The sequence below is a fragment of the Mus caroli genome, unplaced genomic scaffold (genome assembly GCF_978045245.1).
Source record: "Mus caroli unplaced genomic scaffold, Mus_caroli_1 scaffold_17, whole genome shotgun sequence".
NCBI lineage: Eukaryota > Metazoa > Chordata > Mammalia > Rodentia > Muridae > Mus > Mus caroli.
Window position 1 is genome coordinate 21,466,565 of NW_028227272.1, and position 17,140 is coordinate 21,483,704.

The following is a 17,140-nucleotide window of genomic DNA, read 5'->3' on the forward strand; positions in this document are numbered from 1 at the left end:
GTCCTTGTCTCATCCTAGTGAGCGTGCTTGGAGGCAAGAGAGGACTTGCCTTTCCACCTTTGCAAGTGTGCCCTTTGTACACTAACAGTCCTCTTTGATTAAGTATCCAGTGAAACCAATTCCCATGAACTCCAATTAAACTTTAATGAACAAGTGGGTGTATTAATATCAGCTGAGTAATGTAGGCAGCGCAGATTCCAGTAAGTGACTCACTTCTCTGTGCAGCTCATTGCCCATGCACCGTTAGAGTTACTAGAAAGCTTCCAGCTATATTTGAGTGGATCTGGTCTGGGTCTTGTAATTCTAGCAACCCTCAGGGCTTGTTATTCATCTAGTGACAAAACCACAGTTATCCAGACCTCTGTTTTCAAAGCAAGTTTGGGGATGGGAGTCTTGTTCGCATCGACCAGTTAGGCTTTCCGTGGAGCAGTGCCCGTTAAGACTTTCTTTTTGCCTTCTTCTTGTGACTGCTCCCACTCCTTCAGTGGCAATTCTTTTCCTCCTCCAAACCTAAAAGCACATGGTCTGAATTAGCATCCTAGTGGCTCACTTCCATCTGCATCTGCTGCTCTGCTTCAGTAGATGAGTTCTCATGGCTACACCCCAAACAGTATGATGATCTTGGAATGGTGTACCTTTGTGGGTACAGCCCTGTTTGGGCTAGAGACTGAGGATTATATCTTCTTCGTGGGAAAGATGATGGTAAATGTGCCTTAGGGTTCCTGCTGCTGCTGTCAAAGATCATGACCAAAAAGCAAGTTGGGACAGGAACTCAAACAGCGTAGGGATCTGGAGGCAGGAGCTGATGAAGAGGCCATAGATGGGTGCCACATACTAGATTGCTCAACCTGCTTGCCTAGCCTACTTTCTCGTAGAACCCAGGACTGCCAGTCCAGGGATGGCACCATCCACATCGGGCTGGGTCCTCCGGAGCAGTCACTGATTAAGAAGAGCCTTACAGCTAGACCTTATGGAGGCATCTTCTCCATTGAAATTTCCCTCTTTCAGATAATTCATTTGTGTGTCAAGTTGGCATGAAACTAGCCAGCACAAAATATAAGAGACCTGGCACATAAGATCTCAGTAAATGTTTGTTAACTTGGCTGAGTGGAAGAGGGCTGAAAAGGATGATTTGGAAATGAATGGGCTTAGTCATGGATAATTCAGGAGTTCTCAGTCCTGTAGACATTGGACTTATATTAGATTTAGAATGTCTGTGTGACCTCAGAGTGACAGAGGACAGAAACTTGGAAGAGGTGATTTGCTGGGAGGATTTAAAGAACAAATTCCAGAAACTGGCTGCATGTGAGAAGGTGAGGGGTTGGGATGCAGACAGGAAAGGATGTGGGAAGGCCATGCCAGGCTATCCAGTAGCAGGAGTAACAGTGGAAGCATGGAGGTATGAGGCAGTGATCATTCAGTGTGTGTTAGAGCAGGAGACATACTGAGAGTCCTGCATCTCACCAACAGTTGGCCACCAACTCATTCAAGTTCCATTTGCTGTTCTTTCTCTGTTCTTTTGTACTTACTGTAAACCAGTTAAAGCTAATGCAGATGCCAGGCAGAGGGGTGCTGTAGAGAGGTCTTTAAGTCTTTCAGCTCAGTGGGCTTGCCAACATGGCAACCATTTGACGTTCTCCCAGGCATTCCCTCCACATTAAGGGGCTACATCTGTCCACCCTGCAGCCTGGAAGATCAGGGAGTATGCACTCCAAGTACTCAGATGAGTCTCAAGGTTTGGAGTAAGGGACTGACTTGCATTTGCCGTTCTACACAATCAAGTAACTCATGCCTCCCTTCCTGTGGAGAACAGAGGGATCCCAATAGAATGGGAAAGGCAGATGGGTAGGAGATGCTCTGATACTGCTTGGCTTCTTGCCCTCCTCACTCTCCAATGTCAGTACAGTTCTTTAGGAGAAAAACAAAAAAGAAACAACAGCAGTCTGGAACAGGAGGACAGGGCCAGTTTAGAAGTGAGGAAACTGGGATGGTTTATCTGAGCAGAGACTGATGTCATTTGGTCTGTAATTTAGGCTGGCAAATCTATTGATACAACCTCAAATGAAGGACACACTTAGATTGCTGAGACTTGAGCAAACGAATGTTATGTAATGCTGTCAAGGTCTGTGGTGCAAGGATCAACCCCCAAGCAGAAATAAACACTCCTCTGTGCCAAACGTGGGACATAAGTCTTCAGTATCAAGTCTGGGTCTCTCTCCCAAGCATCTTCTTAGAGTCTGTCATGGGGTAAGAAATCCAAGGAGAGGAGGCACTCTTTCCTTGGTACAGTGGGTGAGAGTGTTTAAGAGAGTCCATGTTTGGAAGTTTCAGGGAAGCAGAGGGGGTTCTCCCATTAGAAACCGAGTAGAACGATGGTTTACTTGGTGAATCATAAATTGCTTATGGAAAACCCAGGAGTGCCTATTCGATTTTCAAACTGTTAGCCAGTGGTTGATCCATTCTCTGTTTCTACATCTTTTGGGTGTAGACTACAATATTAGCATTTCGAAATTCTTCTTAGGTAATTCTGAAAATGTCCTGATTTTGAATTCACACTGAGTTACACAGTGCTTAATGTGTCTGAATGAGAAAGGCACTCTGAGGGCGTGAGAAGGAGGAGAAGGCCGCAAAGGTCATGGGGAGGGTGTGGTCCCAGCTGGAGAGGAAGCTAGAGCAGAAACAGGGGAAGCAAGGAGGCTCTGCATCCCGACCAGACCTGCTGCTCTCTCACCCCTCTGCCCAGTGGCACACACATTCGTGTGCTTGTGTGTGTGTGTGTGCATGTGTGTGTGTGTGACACACATCATGGCAGGAGACTGAGGACATAAGGACACTTGGGCCTTAAGAGTGGTCCTGAGCCTCTTAGATCCATAGGCGTCAGTGTTTCCGTTATGAACCCACTGTTTCTTCTGAGCTCAAGCCCTCAGCAAACTGCGTGTTCTCTGTACAATGAAGTAGGCCTTACATCTGCAGGGACACCTTAGATTTTTGTCAGAATCAATTAATTCTTTATCAGAAAGTGCAGACCTGACAGATAGTGAGTTTAGGTGCTTTGGAAGCCATTGTCCCTGCCCTGGCACAGGACCCTCTCTGGTCTCTTCGTGCACACCATGTAAAGGTCTCATTGTAATTTGCAATGCCAATTTTCTTATTTGAAAACTGTAGAATTTCTCTTTCTTAGTGGGGAGCACAGCCTCAGTAAATTCTAATGAAAAAAATCTGTGTGGTAAAGGGGCAAGAACGCAGCACAGTCAGGCTTGGTGGCTCACACAGAGAGAGCAGCCAGACTGCAGGCTTCTGAAGTCCTCTGTGCTGAGGAGCTGACTGGCTCTCCCTTGGTGGTACCTTGGTCTTTAAGGCTTTGGAATCTCTGTAACTGACATCATTTCTAGATCATAGAATCTGTGCCTATGCTGGACATCCTCATTGGGGCTCATAGGACTCTTATGACAATAATAGGCCTTGTGAGTTCTTGACAAGAGCAACAGTCAGACCTCCTGAACAGCTTCTGTAGGGATGGGGTGAAGGGGCCCAGGAGGGTGATTGATAGTGTGCAGGTTTCTGTTTTGAAGCAGGGTTGTTAGAACTTTGAGGAGAGAAGGGAATAAACGTTTTGGTGTCCTTTTAGAAAAACAAACAAACAAACAAAAAGCAAACAACAAAAAAAAAGATCCCTCCATGTCTGAGCAAAGTGAATGGACTTCGTACCCCAGAGGGAAGCAGAAAACAGAGTCAGGGCCCTCTCTGTCCCGCTGAGCTGTTATACACTGCTCCATTACAGGTGGCAGTCAGCAGCAGCTTCTCTGTGAGTGGGTCACGTGACTCAGTCCTCGGGTGTTCTCTGCAAGCATTCCTTCCTCTTTGCTGTTTTAAACAACTTTGATTTTGGCAAAGTGAGACCAACCCATCTTGGTAATTATGTTGCCTAGGCTTCTTTCAGAAAATTGACACAGGAGTACACCTGGACGCCAGTCCACCCGTGTCACTTTTAAGCTACATGTTATGTTCATTTGCTTTTGTTCTGTTTCCTGTACATGATATTGATATTTTAATTTTCTATGTCATTTGATGTTCTTCAAAATGTATTTTAATTGCTGCGACGTTGCATTATGTATAGCATGCATTGTGATGCATCAGGATATCACTTCCATCATAAGTGACAGCTCCTTACCAAGAATGGAAGTGTCTTAAGCTCAGGTAGGGACATGGGACCATATTCTTACTGGAGAGGAATTTGAAGTATTTCACATCACCTCATGCAGTAGGCTGGAGTGTAGCAGTATTTTTGTTAAAGAACTCTATGAAGGATAGAGTTCATACATGTAGAGCTGATAATGTAGAGAAAATTCATGATAAACCATGGTAGCCTATGCTGTTTTAATCAAGATAACATTAGTTAGAGAAAGAGTGACAAATTTTATGTAGTCACCTTATGCACGTGCCACATTAGCTAAGCTACCTTAGTTAGACCTTTGGAAAACCTTGCCTTTTCTCTTGTTTGGAAGTGGATGTCCATTGCTTTGCCCAAAGCTCGTGAGTTTTGCAGCTGGGCAAATATATACAATTGTAGTTACCGTGTCTTTCAGTGGATGGCTTGTGATGAAGAGAGGCCTTTGAAAACAGTTTTGTTTTGATGAGAGAGAACATCTACTATTGCATCCTAAGATGCAGTGACTCCATCTCTTATCTCTCTGCCTGTCTGTGTAGCATCTTGTCTTTTTCATTTGCCTGAGGTACAGTCTTTTGGTCCTTGCTTGTTTGTCCATACACTTGTCTGTTCTCCCACCACCGAACCATCTTACTGTCCCTGCCTACATCACTCATTTGTTGGTTTCCAGCCTTGTTTGTTATTTGTTTCTGTTGATTCACCTATTCATGTCTATGCAAGCTGATGTCAATCATCAATTTCCAAGGCAAGGGGTGATGTTATAAACCTTTGCATTTCATTTAGAGGATCCCAGGCATGAGGTCGTGAGAACCAGAGAGTGAAAATGACAGTAAGTGGGCCATTTTCTTTTGGGTCAAGATCTGAAGGGATGTTCAGAACTGACTGGATCACACATTCTATAAGGTTAATAGGATGTTCTTAAAAGAATGGATTTTGCATAGTATCATTCTAAATGACATTTTTAGCTGGCAAGCTGTCATGGAGACAAGGAATAAACAAAAATTGTTTAGGTCACATTGGGAAATTTGAAGAGATGCCCAAAGGCCATGTCTCCAAATACATGGACTTACAAAATGCATATTGTGGTATTTCAGGAGGTTAGATTCATGGTGATGGATGAAAGCTGGGCAAACCTGAAGGAGAGGATGATGGAGGCTATGTCCCTCCTGTAGCTGAGAAAGCTCATCGCGTACTATTTAGTCTCCTCATCAGCCTTGTACCGCAGCTGGAATCACAGTTTTGGATATGAAAGAGGAAACTCTGAGAAGCTGTCTGATTTGTCCAAGTTTACATGTCTCCTGTGTGGACCAGAGACTAGCTTGACTCTCAGGGAGCTATTTTCTGCAGTCAACAATACAGAATGCTTCAAAATCCTGTGATGTGCATGTCTGTCAGCTCTCTGCTTCAAACTTTAGAACAATTCAACCTTGTAAAGGACCCTTCAGATAACACAGGTTTCAACCCCGTTTTTGGGAGAGGCAAGAGGGTTTTTATATAAACATGATAAAGACAGCTTGTAGCATGTGGACAGAAGTTCAAATGTATAAACATCACCCAGCATAGTAGCGTTTTCTTTATTTCCTCTTTAACTTGACCCAAGTCTAATTCCTTATGCTACCTGACCCCAAAGACATACTGATGTTTTCCACAAGGTACATTCCAGGAAGGTGAACAGTCATAGAAAAGAAGAAAATTTCCTCAAAATTCAGTGTGCTCTAGAAAGCCAAAAAATAGCTATTGTAATATCTTCTGCCAGGGCAGCTGTTATACCCACAAATGAGCCTGAAATAGGAATGGCTTCTGAAATCCCAGCACATTCATTTAGTTCTTAACTTTCCCATAGGTTTGAAGCTGCGCCTTTTTTTTTTCTTTCTTTTTAATCATGCTAAACTGTGACTTTGCTAACAACACTCTATTCTGGGTAGGAATTCATTTTGGCATAATTAAGAACAAAGAAGGAAATGACAAAGATTCTCTGCTATAGAACACATCTTACGTGATTTCATTTCTGCATTTAGTTCTTATTTTATTCTTTAAACATTTAACTGCCTACTGTGTACCTTCCACTGTGTTATCTGGCAAGGACATACCAGAAGAGAGGTCAGTCAGCATACTGTCTGCAAGGGATGACTTTCACCTTTGTGGTCCGTATTGCCTGTATTGAGCTCCCAACTCTACTCTGAGACAGTGCTTAAAATGCTTGAGTTTCCAATAGACAGTACATAAGCAGTTATGTAGTCATATGTTCCAATACAATTTATTAAAAGAAAACATGGTATGAATTGGTTTCTGCTTGTGGACAGCACTTGCCTTCTGCTCCCTGATGATGGTGTAGTGGCTTAGCATGAGCTGTCAGTTTGACACTGCTTAGAATCACCTGAAAAGTGTCTGAATTGCTTCTATCAAGTTGACCTGTGGGCATGTGAGTGAGGGATCAACATAATGGTTGGTGGAGCAGGTGGCCCTGGACTTTATAAGAAGGCAGATAGGGCTTGAGCATGAACAGGAGATGGAGTGGAAAGATGAGCCAGAAAGGAGAGTTTCCCATGGATCCTTTATGGTTGCTGCCTCCAGACTCCTAACTTGAGATCGATTGTGCCTTGGAAATTTAGGTCAAATAAATAAATCCTTTTGTCCCTTAAGTTGCTTTTGCTCAGGGGTTTGTCACAGCAACAGAAATCAACCCAGAGTACAGATTTTGTCTGGCTTTAACATTATTTGGTATGTGTTGGGTGCCTGATATGTGTTTATTTGAGTGTCTGTATTAATTACTCCATGACTGAATGCTTTGCAAGCCCTTCTTTGACCTGTAAGAGCTCATAGGCAAATGGGAGGTATAGGAAGCCTACGAGTGCAATTCATACACTTTAAGAAACCATAAAGGAGCATGGAAGCAGAGAGAGGGCTGTGTGTGAGTTGGGAGAATTGTGTGCTTCATGAAATGGATCTGGAAGGTCACTAGGCAGAGACAGGAGAAGCACATTGGAGGTGGAACGGCACTTGAAAGAGACAAAAGAGGTGACAGACCCTCGAATAGAGAGCAGAGCAGAAGTGCTCTAATGTGAGATTCCTGGCTTGTCTGATCTTCGCAGTCAGTTGCTATTAAAACTGGATTTTCCTTGTGCTCCTTACAGATTTGGGTTTTGTGAGGCAACATTAATATTTGTAAAAGAGTGTGATTTTGAGAAGATATGCCAGAACTATTTCCCATTGGAAATAATATAACTTTTCCAATAAACAGGATCAGTATCAAAAAATGGTGTCTAGACATGGAGCTAACTCCATCCTTTCTGTGCCATAGAATGGATGAGTGCCTTGGTAGAAATGTACCCTTATCTGTCTGCCTTCATATGTTCCTTGAGATGTTGGGAGCTCTTGCAGCCATTTTATGATGAAGTAGCATATTGAGCTAGTAACCTAGACTTGTGCAGATTTGAACAATGGTGTCAAGTTTGATGCAGCTGCCAGATCTACTGCTTTTGGGTTCCTGGTTGGAAGTCAAGTGAAGTGGAGAACTAATTAGAGTGACAATAGAAGTTGTGTTTTCATACCTTACCTTCAATTAGGAGGTTAGTTTAATGCCCAGGTTTGTTTGTAGTGGTCTCTGGAAGGGCTAGGGTACCTTTGAGGGTGGCAGTTGGGAGGGAATCCAGGCCTGTGAGGTAGGCTGTCAGTTGTTTGGATTCTGTAACTCACTCACCAGCAGAACTTGAGATATCCTGAGCATCCTTTGGGTTTTTCAGGTTCTATTGTCAGAAAAGTGAAAGTATTCCAGAAGCACAGAGAGACAAAGGTGCTGTCTCTTAAACTTCCTTTAGAAAGTAGTTGAATTCCCAATTTTGGCTGAGACCTTTCTTAACAGCTCTTCTGATAGTTAAATGTCAGCAACTTCAAAAAGAAATGTCAGTAAATTATCACAGGAAGAAATTGCACATTTATTTAGGTGGAAATATTTTAATTGACCTTAAATTTATAGCAAAATACCAAGAAATTTCTCCCTTTTAATAAATTTTTTTTGTTGTTGTTTCTATACTGTTCTGTTTTGGTTCCTGTTGACATGATGACCACGATGACCAAAAGCAACTTGGTGAGGAAGGAGTTTTTTAAACCCGCAGGTATTGTCCATCATAAAGTGATGCCAAGGAAGGAGCTTGAAGCAGAGTCTGCCGAGTGGGAGCCAGCAGCCTACTCTCAGGCTCAGGGTGGGTGCTGTCCCATTCCTACATCTCCTACATCTCAGGCTCAGGGTGGGTGCTGTCCCATTCCCACACCTCCTACATCTCAGGCTCAGGGTGGGTGCTGTCCCATTCCTACACCTCCTACATCTCAGGCTCAGGGTGGGTGCTGTCCCATTCCTACACCTCCTACATCTCAGGCTCAGGGTGGGTGCTGTCCCATTCCTACACCTCCCAGACTGGTGGCCAATTGCCAGCCGGGAGCTAGCTCTCCTACATTAAGGAGCAATCACAAAAATGCCCCACAGACATCCCGACTGCCCATTTATTGGAGGCTGTTCTTCTGTTCAGGTTCTCATTCCCCAAATGCATAAACTTGAAAACTAAGATAAACCATCATACAAACCTTAGGAGATAGAGGTTTTATTTTCCTTACACTATAGTTATTTATCAGGTCTTTGTTCCTTCTAATGTATGGTGAGTTCTTTAAAGTAGAAACATTTAAATGTTTTATCTCTGAATCCCCACAAAAGTCTGGCTTTGCTGGCCTTGGAAAATATATTTACTTGAGGGAGTATGCTTAGAAATGGCCAGTTCTATCCTGGACCTATCCTTATTTTGCAGCTCTCAGATCAGCAACAATTTATAGGGCATCTGACTTTGTGTCATGGTGTTGTGGGTGTCACCTGGTGTCAGGATTTACAAGTGAATAAAACAGATATGGTGTGGTGATTGCATGCTTGCAAACCTGGTGCCTCTGGAGGCAAGACCTGGAGGACTGAGTTCAAGGCCATATAGACTTTTTCAGACCAGCTGATCCAAACAAAGAAAGGTATGATTGATTTGCCGGAGGGCGCTACAGTTTGGTGGAATTACTGGCAAATGCAATGTGTTACAGAAATTTGGACTAAGTACTAATAATCTATGCCAGAGTGTGGAGACAGCTGATTTTGCCATGGGAGTCAAGAGAGTCTTCAGCAAAGAGCATTTGAAATGAATCTTACTGTGTTCTAGTCTATTTAGTATTGGTCTTGATTGTCAGTAAAAAAAAAAAAAAAGCACTTACACATATGAGTCTCTGAAGATTTCACAGTAGGGTGATTTCTGTGTGTGATAAGACAAGAGAGGCACATGTTTCCTGATGTCATTTGAAGGTTTCTCATGGTCCGAAGGACAGTGGCATGATCTGAGTGGGGTGGACAGCAGTGGCAGTAGTGACACCGGAAAGAGTATCTTAGCCACAGATGTTCCTCCCTCCCAAGGATTTGCTTGTCCAGCCTCTGTTCGCCATGGCGTCATTCCATCACAGATTTCTCTGAGAGTTGGAGTTTTGGCTTTCAGGCCCACCAGTTCCGAATCTGACTCTGCTGTTTACTGTGTGGCGGAGGGTTGTTCATTATCCTCGTCAAGGCTCAGTTTCCCTACCCTTGGAAATGGTGATAATGAGAAATGCCTCACAGAGTTGTGGGTTTCAAGGCGGGCGTGATTCTATCTAGAGTTTCTCTTGGTGTCAGGACGTGAGGTCAGATGGCTGCAGAGGCAGGCAAGGCTTGAAACATAAGGTACTTTGTTCAACGTAACCTTTCCTCCCTTTAAGGTGTTGAGGACAGGAAACATTTTGTTTTTCTTAGTTAATAGCACATGTTCAGATGGTGCAGGACTAGCTCCTGGCTACATTCTCTGCTTGTGTGTGGTAAAAGAGCTTCAAGGTGTGAGGGAAGTTCCACCTCTGAAAGAGGTGGAAGGTAACTGAGCCTGCCAGTTATTGCCACATAGGCTTCTTTTTTTTTTGGTGAGCTTCTATGTATGTTTGAAAACAGAAGGTTGTCAAATTATATAGAGGCTTTGAAAACCCCACAGGACACTGGAAAACACAACTTGTGATGTCCCTCAGTAAATTAAAAGATCCTCCAAGCAGCAGCAGGGTTTGTTCAAATTTCCTCCTGTGTACTCCCAGGAAGAACTCTTACGAGCTTCAGGCTTGGCCTGTGCTTCCCCAGTTGCGTCTTCTGTGTGTGTTTTAACTGTGCATGCTAGCTTAATGTGGAGTGGCACTATGAGAAAAATACACATTCATTATCCTCTTGCTTTGTGATAAATGAATGCAAACACTGTACCCTTCCCCTGTACTAGGAATTCCCTACATAGGTCATGTAATTCTCACTGCAACCAAAGCGGTATCTCATTTCATGGATAGAGCCCATGGGAGTTCAGAGTCCTTCAAAGGCATGTGTACCAGTGGTTTTCAATCCGTGTGGGTTGTTAGGATCAGCATTTTAGTTCCTAACATTGCTGCTGTCCAAACCCACTCTCAGAGTCATGAAAGTCTCGGCTAAGACCCAGCTATGGCGACTCTGCACCTCTGTGCAGTGAGTTACACATTGGAAGTGCTCACTAACGATTCACCTGAAGATCTGTACCTTTACCACAGGGGATTGTGGTCTAGTGGGGGAGATGATGTATGCATGCTTCTATTAGTAAGTAACAGAATGGTCAGAATTGTCTCAATAGATATAAAATATTGTCTACCTCTAAAATGCTACTCGGATAAGTTGTCTTGTACATTGATTGTGCTGTATGCTAATTTTACTCGTCTTTCTGTGTATGTGTGTGTCGTAAAAAGGGAAGGATGGAGGGAGGAAGGGAGAGAGATTGGTTGATAGATTGGTGGATTTGGGCAATGGAGGGCATGCTCATATTACCTGTTTGGATATAGTTTTTCAGTGAGACAAATAGAGATAATAAGCAGAGCATTCTAAGTTTTGTTAACCAACCAACAGTTCACATGACAGCTTCAGTACCAAGGGTAGACATTTCTCCAGTGTACATGGAACTCAGATATTTTCTTGTTCATCTGGAAAAGCTTTCCACGTTACCCTGAACTCACCATGTAAAGGAGTAGGTTTCCACCTTTACTCAGTAGATACACTCAAGATGGCTCGAGTTTATGTGAAACACCATGGGCTATGATGAAGGTTGGCAAGCTGGAGCAAGGAATAACTATGGAAGTATCTGGAACTCAGCTCCATGCTCCATAACTTTAATAGAGTGACCCTGGTATAGGGATACCTTAGGGAGAATACCATATCCTAAGAAAAACAAAGGATCTGGAATGCTAGGGCTTTAGCAGTGACTTGCAACAAGTTGCTTGTGAAACACCTGGTAGTTGATGGACATGGGTGGTAGTGTAGACAATCAGTGCGTATATGGCCCAGGCAGTATAGCAGTATTGATGCATATACCGCTGCTGTTGGGCAGTCCTTGGTTGTCTCGCAGTGCTGGTGGGTCATGGTGAAGCAGATAAGAGTCAGTGGTATGCACATTATTGTCGGAAACACATACGTAGATGGTTAGGTTGCTTTCCTTGCAGAGAGGAGAGAGTGGAAAGAGCCCACTGATAAACTGGATTGAGGGCCTGACCATTCCCCTAGTGACTGACGGGTTCTCAGTATATCACTTGTTCTTTCTGTACTTCTTTCACTTCACAGATGGCAGAAGACAGTGAGTTTTGCCTCGTTTACTTCACAGCTCTCATAGGCTGATTGAGCACCTGGGAGAGCAGTTGATGAATGACAGCTCTGGTCCCAGGAAGATTGTGATGAAGGCGGTGTGCGAGCGTGCTTTCCCTGGTGGACAGCCTGATGATCTATATGAGTTTTCTATTTAAATTTAGCCTGAAAGCTGAAAGGCCGTTGGAGGAAATGGGAGGTATCCAAGGTTGTATTTGGCTTGCTTTCTCATTCTCCAGAAACGGTCTTTTCTCTGTGTTTCCGAGATAAAAGTTGAATCAGTCTCAGTCACAGCTGAGTGTACAACCCAGGGAAATGGGCTAATACTTTGTATCTGATTCATCTTCATGGCGCATGCCATGGGGGAGGGAGCTGGCTGTTTTGCAAATGGGCTGTTTGACAAAGGGGAAAAGTTGGGATTCGTTTACTGTAAATTGCAAGTAAGAAACAACAGAAAATTAAATATTAGAAGAACTTGGCTATCATGAAACCACATACTTTCACATCAGTAAAACGTGGAGTTCTGAGTTGAGTGAAATGTGAAACTTCTTGCCGACCACAGAGAGTAAAATGGAGTGCTTCTGTTTCATTATTAATACCATTGTCCTTATTTCTTTAAATGAGAATTGATAACAACCATAACAGAATATTTTTTCAAGAACAAATACAGGAGAGGAAAATAAACAAAACACACACACACACACACACACACACACATACACACACACACACACACACACACACTTTAGCACCACCAAATGCAGTTTTCAGAGAAGCATGACGTTTATCTGTTGCTAAGTCGTGAGAGTCTAGGAAAAGGCTATGTGTCCATTAAGACACAGCTTTGCCCAAAGGCTCCTTAATGCCCTCCATAGCCCTCAAGCTAGAAGATGACAATGGTACATTGTTCCAAGAAGGGCTATGCTATCCTGTGATGTTTATGAGGCAACAAACAGGTGGCCTGTGTTTCTTTATATCTGTATTAATGAGACACAGGCCAGGGATGCTTGGTGGCAGATGTGTAAAAGGTTATAAAGCTTCAAAATAGTGGCCACTTCCCTGTCATAGAAGGATACTCATTTGCTGTTCTCTTATCCAGTGTTGTGAGAAGTTGACAGCATGTGTGGGTGTGGGGTGGTCAATAGATGTGGCTTTCCATCCTTCTACCTAGTTTCTTAAACTTAGGGTGCTGCCCTATCTAGATGTTTGCTAGCTATTCTCAGGTAGTTAGAATTTGTAAGTACTTCTTGACCTTTACTTGAGGAGGGTTTGGGATGTAATGCCAGTGGGGAGAGAAGCTGAGCAGAGTGGTCAGTTAGGTATGTATAGCTGAGTAGAGTTCTCTCCCCATCCCCTAACCAACCTAAGTGTAGAAAGGTCAGGAAATTAGCTACTGAGCATAGATTTCTTGCCAAACCTTGGGTTAGGTGTGGTATTTTACTTCATTTTCACAGTAGCTTGTAGCCGTGTAACTTTAGCTTACTGTTCACACCTGTAGCAACTGAGGTGCCATGAGAATAAAGAACTTCCCAATTGGCAAAGCTATTAAGCAGCTACAGAGGCCTTCAGCTGATACCTTGCTCATGCTCGTTCTGGTACAAAATAGGTTGTCTAGAGCTGGACGCTGTAGTCCGTGTTGCCGCTCTCTCTTCCCTGTTTCCGCTGCACCCATGGGTATCTTATTGACCACTCTTTCTTAAAAGAAAACAAAAGTTGATTTTAGTAAGCAACACAGAATATAGAATAAACTAAGAACAAACCTGTAGAAAAATTTCCTTTTTTCCCCCTTTCTTTGACAAGAAAGACAAATCCTTGCCCGTTCCTAAGCTCCCATCCAGGGATGAACAGGACTCCGCACACACACATGATCCCACCGTGATGCCCATGGAACCCGTGCATCCTGCACCATGCTTAAAGTCTCTACAAAGGGATGTAGCAAACTTTGTGTTGCCCCTTGTATTCTTGTGTCGTTATGCATAGATTGTATATGTCATTTGTGTATCTGTTGCTAATATGCGGTGCCTTGTTTTACATTGAAGTTCTGTTTATAAGTGAATTTGAGCGTAATTCTGCCTAGCTGTACTGTACATACATGACTTTCTCTTGTAGCCAGTTGCCCTTTGATTCACTTTTAATTGGGTCATTGAGAGGTTGCTTTTGATTTATTGTAATGAATATTTGGGGGCTATGTCTGTGTCTCAGCCACAGAACAGGGCTTGCTTAGCATGCCAGAAACTGGGTGAGAGCCATGCACTGTAAGATGTGATGTCAAAATCTACCAAGTAGTTAATAAACCATAACTCCTTTAGCTGTAGAGTACGTGTAACATTCCACTAAAAATGTTTGCAATATTACTCGCAAATTTCCAAAAACCAGACTTTTGGAGGCCACTTAGAAATGTCTTGTCCTTTTTAATTATTAAACATTTCCCCCGTATTTCTTTCTTTTTATTTTGGTCTCCTATTTATTTTTTTCTTTTCTTCCTTTGCCCTGTCTGACCACTGAAATTGTATTTTAGTAAAGATTTAAGGTAGACAGCTCTGTTGATATTTCCTTTTATAGGTAAATTTCCAAGCAGTGAGTGTCAAGGACTCTAGGAATCCACTTTCTCTACATTGATTGAAGAGCCATTTTGGGGGCTGGAGAGAAGACTCAGTTGTTAAGACACTTACTGTTCTTGCAGAAGCCTGGAGGTTTTGTTCCCTGGTAGGTGGCTTACAAGCGCCAGTCACTCCAGCTTCGGGGGATTCAGTGTCCTCTTCTGGCCTCAAGACCACCTGAACCTGTGAGCAGGCACACAGACATGCTCATAAATAATCTCACAATATCTTTATAAGCCAAAGCCATGGTTTCTTTATATTTATTATTCAATTGGTAAATATTTATGGTTTTTTATTTTTAAATTTCAATTAATTAATTTTTACTGTCGGTGAGTGTTTTGGTAGAATGCATGTCTATGCACCATGTATCATATATATTATGTTTAAAATATGCATACTTATTTTGACAGGCCAGAAGAGGGTGTCTGATCTCCTGGAAGTGAAGTTACAGACTTGAGCCACTGTGTGAGTGCTGGGAATTGATCCAGTCCTCTGGGATTGTAGCCAGGGCTCTAACTACTGAGCCATTGCTCTAGATCTGAGTATTCCCTCTTTTAATGCTTGGACCTGTGCCTGACAGTTTCAATCTTTTGGCCCAGCCACCTGTGTCACCTCTGTATCACATGGTCACAGATGGATAATATACTTTTGTATCCGATGGGGTCACATCACTCGCTTTAGTTATTTTTCCAGGAAATTTTTTTCCCTTTCAGTCCTTGCTTATTTTTCCATGAACTTTAGAAAAAACTTGTCTAGCTCTAAAAATAATTCTCTCCTGATATTTTTGTGGGAATTGCTTTCCACTTACTCAGAAACCAAGTAAACTGTGCGTTGTAATATGTGAGTTATTTCTCTGTTTTTAAAACCTTTTTGTGATGCTAAGATTGTACCCAGGGTCACATGATTGCTAGGCAAGTGTTTTACAGCTGGGCACTGTCCCCATGAAATCTGGCATGTTCTTAGGAGCATGTACGTATTTCTTCACATAGACCTTGAATGTCTCCTATATGTTTACCTTCCTAGGAATTTCTGCCTGCTATAATTAAAATGATGCAGTCTACTATTTAATTGTATGTATGTATGTATGTATGTATGTATGTATGGATATGTATGTATGTATGTATGTATGTATGTATGTGTTAAGCCGTGAATTCTGTATATTGCATTTTTTCCAAGCCATTTTATCAAATTTTTACTTTCCTTGAGTATTTTAAGGTGATCTCTTTATGTTGGAGCTATCACATCATCTGCCCCAAACTCTTAATTTACCTTTCTCTCTGTACCTTTAGAATGCTCCAGGTTGGCTCTAGTCATGTTGCTGTCTCTTGAAGAGTATGCTTAATGCTTGCCTTAAGAGTGAGAGTAGACATCCTAGTACACTTGACTTCAGTGGAAATGTTATTAATTATGATGGTGGCTTCTGGCATATATATCATGTAAAAAACATGCATACTTATTTTGAGAGTTTTTATTTTAAAACTGAAGCTGATCTGAAATGCCTATCTAAATCTTTTTTAGATTTTTTTCATGTAAAAATGGAAATCATACATTTCAAAAAATGGCTATTTTTTATTCTGTACATTTGCTGTGATATATAAATAAAACTTCAAATATGATATGCTTATATTTAGTCAGAAATTTTGTGCATGTGCACAAGCGTGTGTGTGTATCTAGAGTCTAGAGTTAGTAATTTCTAAGTGATTTTTGTACTAATTTTTATGTCAGATTGCTTGGAAGTTCTGTGAATAGTATGTGTTTATTAACATTTTTGAGTTTTAACATCCGTGTAATGCTAAAACAGTGCAAATTGATGAAGGTTTTTTTCCCCTGTTTTTAAAACTAATTTTAATATATTCATACATACAACTTATTCTTCAAAAATGTTATACAATTCCCTTTGAGGCTACCTCAACTTGGTGTGTGTATATGTGTGTATGTATAGGTTTATTCTCCTTAGAATTTTAATATCTCATTTATGATCAATAGACTTGGTATGTATGTTTTCTGTGACCCTCTTGTTAGATTTTAGGAAACCCATCTATTCCAAGTTTATTATGTAGACTTTTTACTTGAGGCTGTTTTGTGCCTCCTCGGTATTCGCTTATTTTCATCTTACGCAGTTATAGTTTATATCTTTGTTTTATTTATCTGCTTCCCCTTTTGATTGATGTAGCCAAAGTTAATTATTTATTTAAAAAATCAAATTTTGTCTTTCCTTTGGTTTTCCCTTGTTTTTATTGGCTTAGATACCTATGTTCCTTTTTACATTTTAGTAACTCCTGTTTTGCCTGGTTTCATTTTGTATGTTTTTTTTTTTATTGTCTGGATTTGATTCTCAATTCATATATTTTATATCTGAATAAAATTCAGGTACTCTGGTTGTGTATGTTGTGCTGTGTGTGGGTAGTGTGTGTACTTGTTAGTGTGTGTGTGTGTCTATGTGTCTGTGTGTACATCTGGAGAACAGAGGTAGGGTATCTTTGCCTGGCATTATACCACCTTACTTTTTGAGGAAAGCTCTCTTGGTGAATTTGGATCATCCACTCATTCGGTGAGGCTGGCTGGCTGGTGACCTTCAGACATCAGGCTGTCTTAGAGCACCCCGGCTAGTGCTGAGGTTAGGGAAACTAACTATGTCCTACTTAGAATCTGGTGACCTGACACTAGGTTCTCATGATTGACACTTTA

The 17,140-nt window shown here is 41.9% G+C and overlaps 1 protein-coding gene across 11 annotated transcripts in view; it reads left to right on the forward strand.

Annotated features, from left to right (window-relative positions):
- Lpp (LIM domain containing preferred translocation partner in lipoma) overlaps nucleotides 1-17,140 on the forward strand; it is a 608,013-nt gene that overhangs the window by 122,256 nt on the left and 468,617 nt on the right. For 4 of the 11 annotated variants that reach the window (XM_085832095.1, XM_029470446.2, XM_085832097.1 and 1 more), the window contains one exon: nucleotides 14,863-14,917. The exons of the other annotated variants lie outside the window; for them this stretch is intronic. The gene's annotated coding sequence lies outside the window, so the exon portion shown is untranslated. The remainder of the gene's footprint in view (nucleotides 1-14,862; nucleotides 14,918-17,140) is intronic. 11 annotated transcript variants of the gene reach the window in all.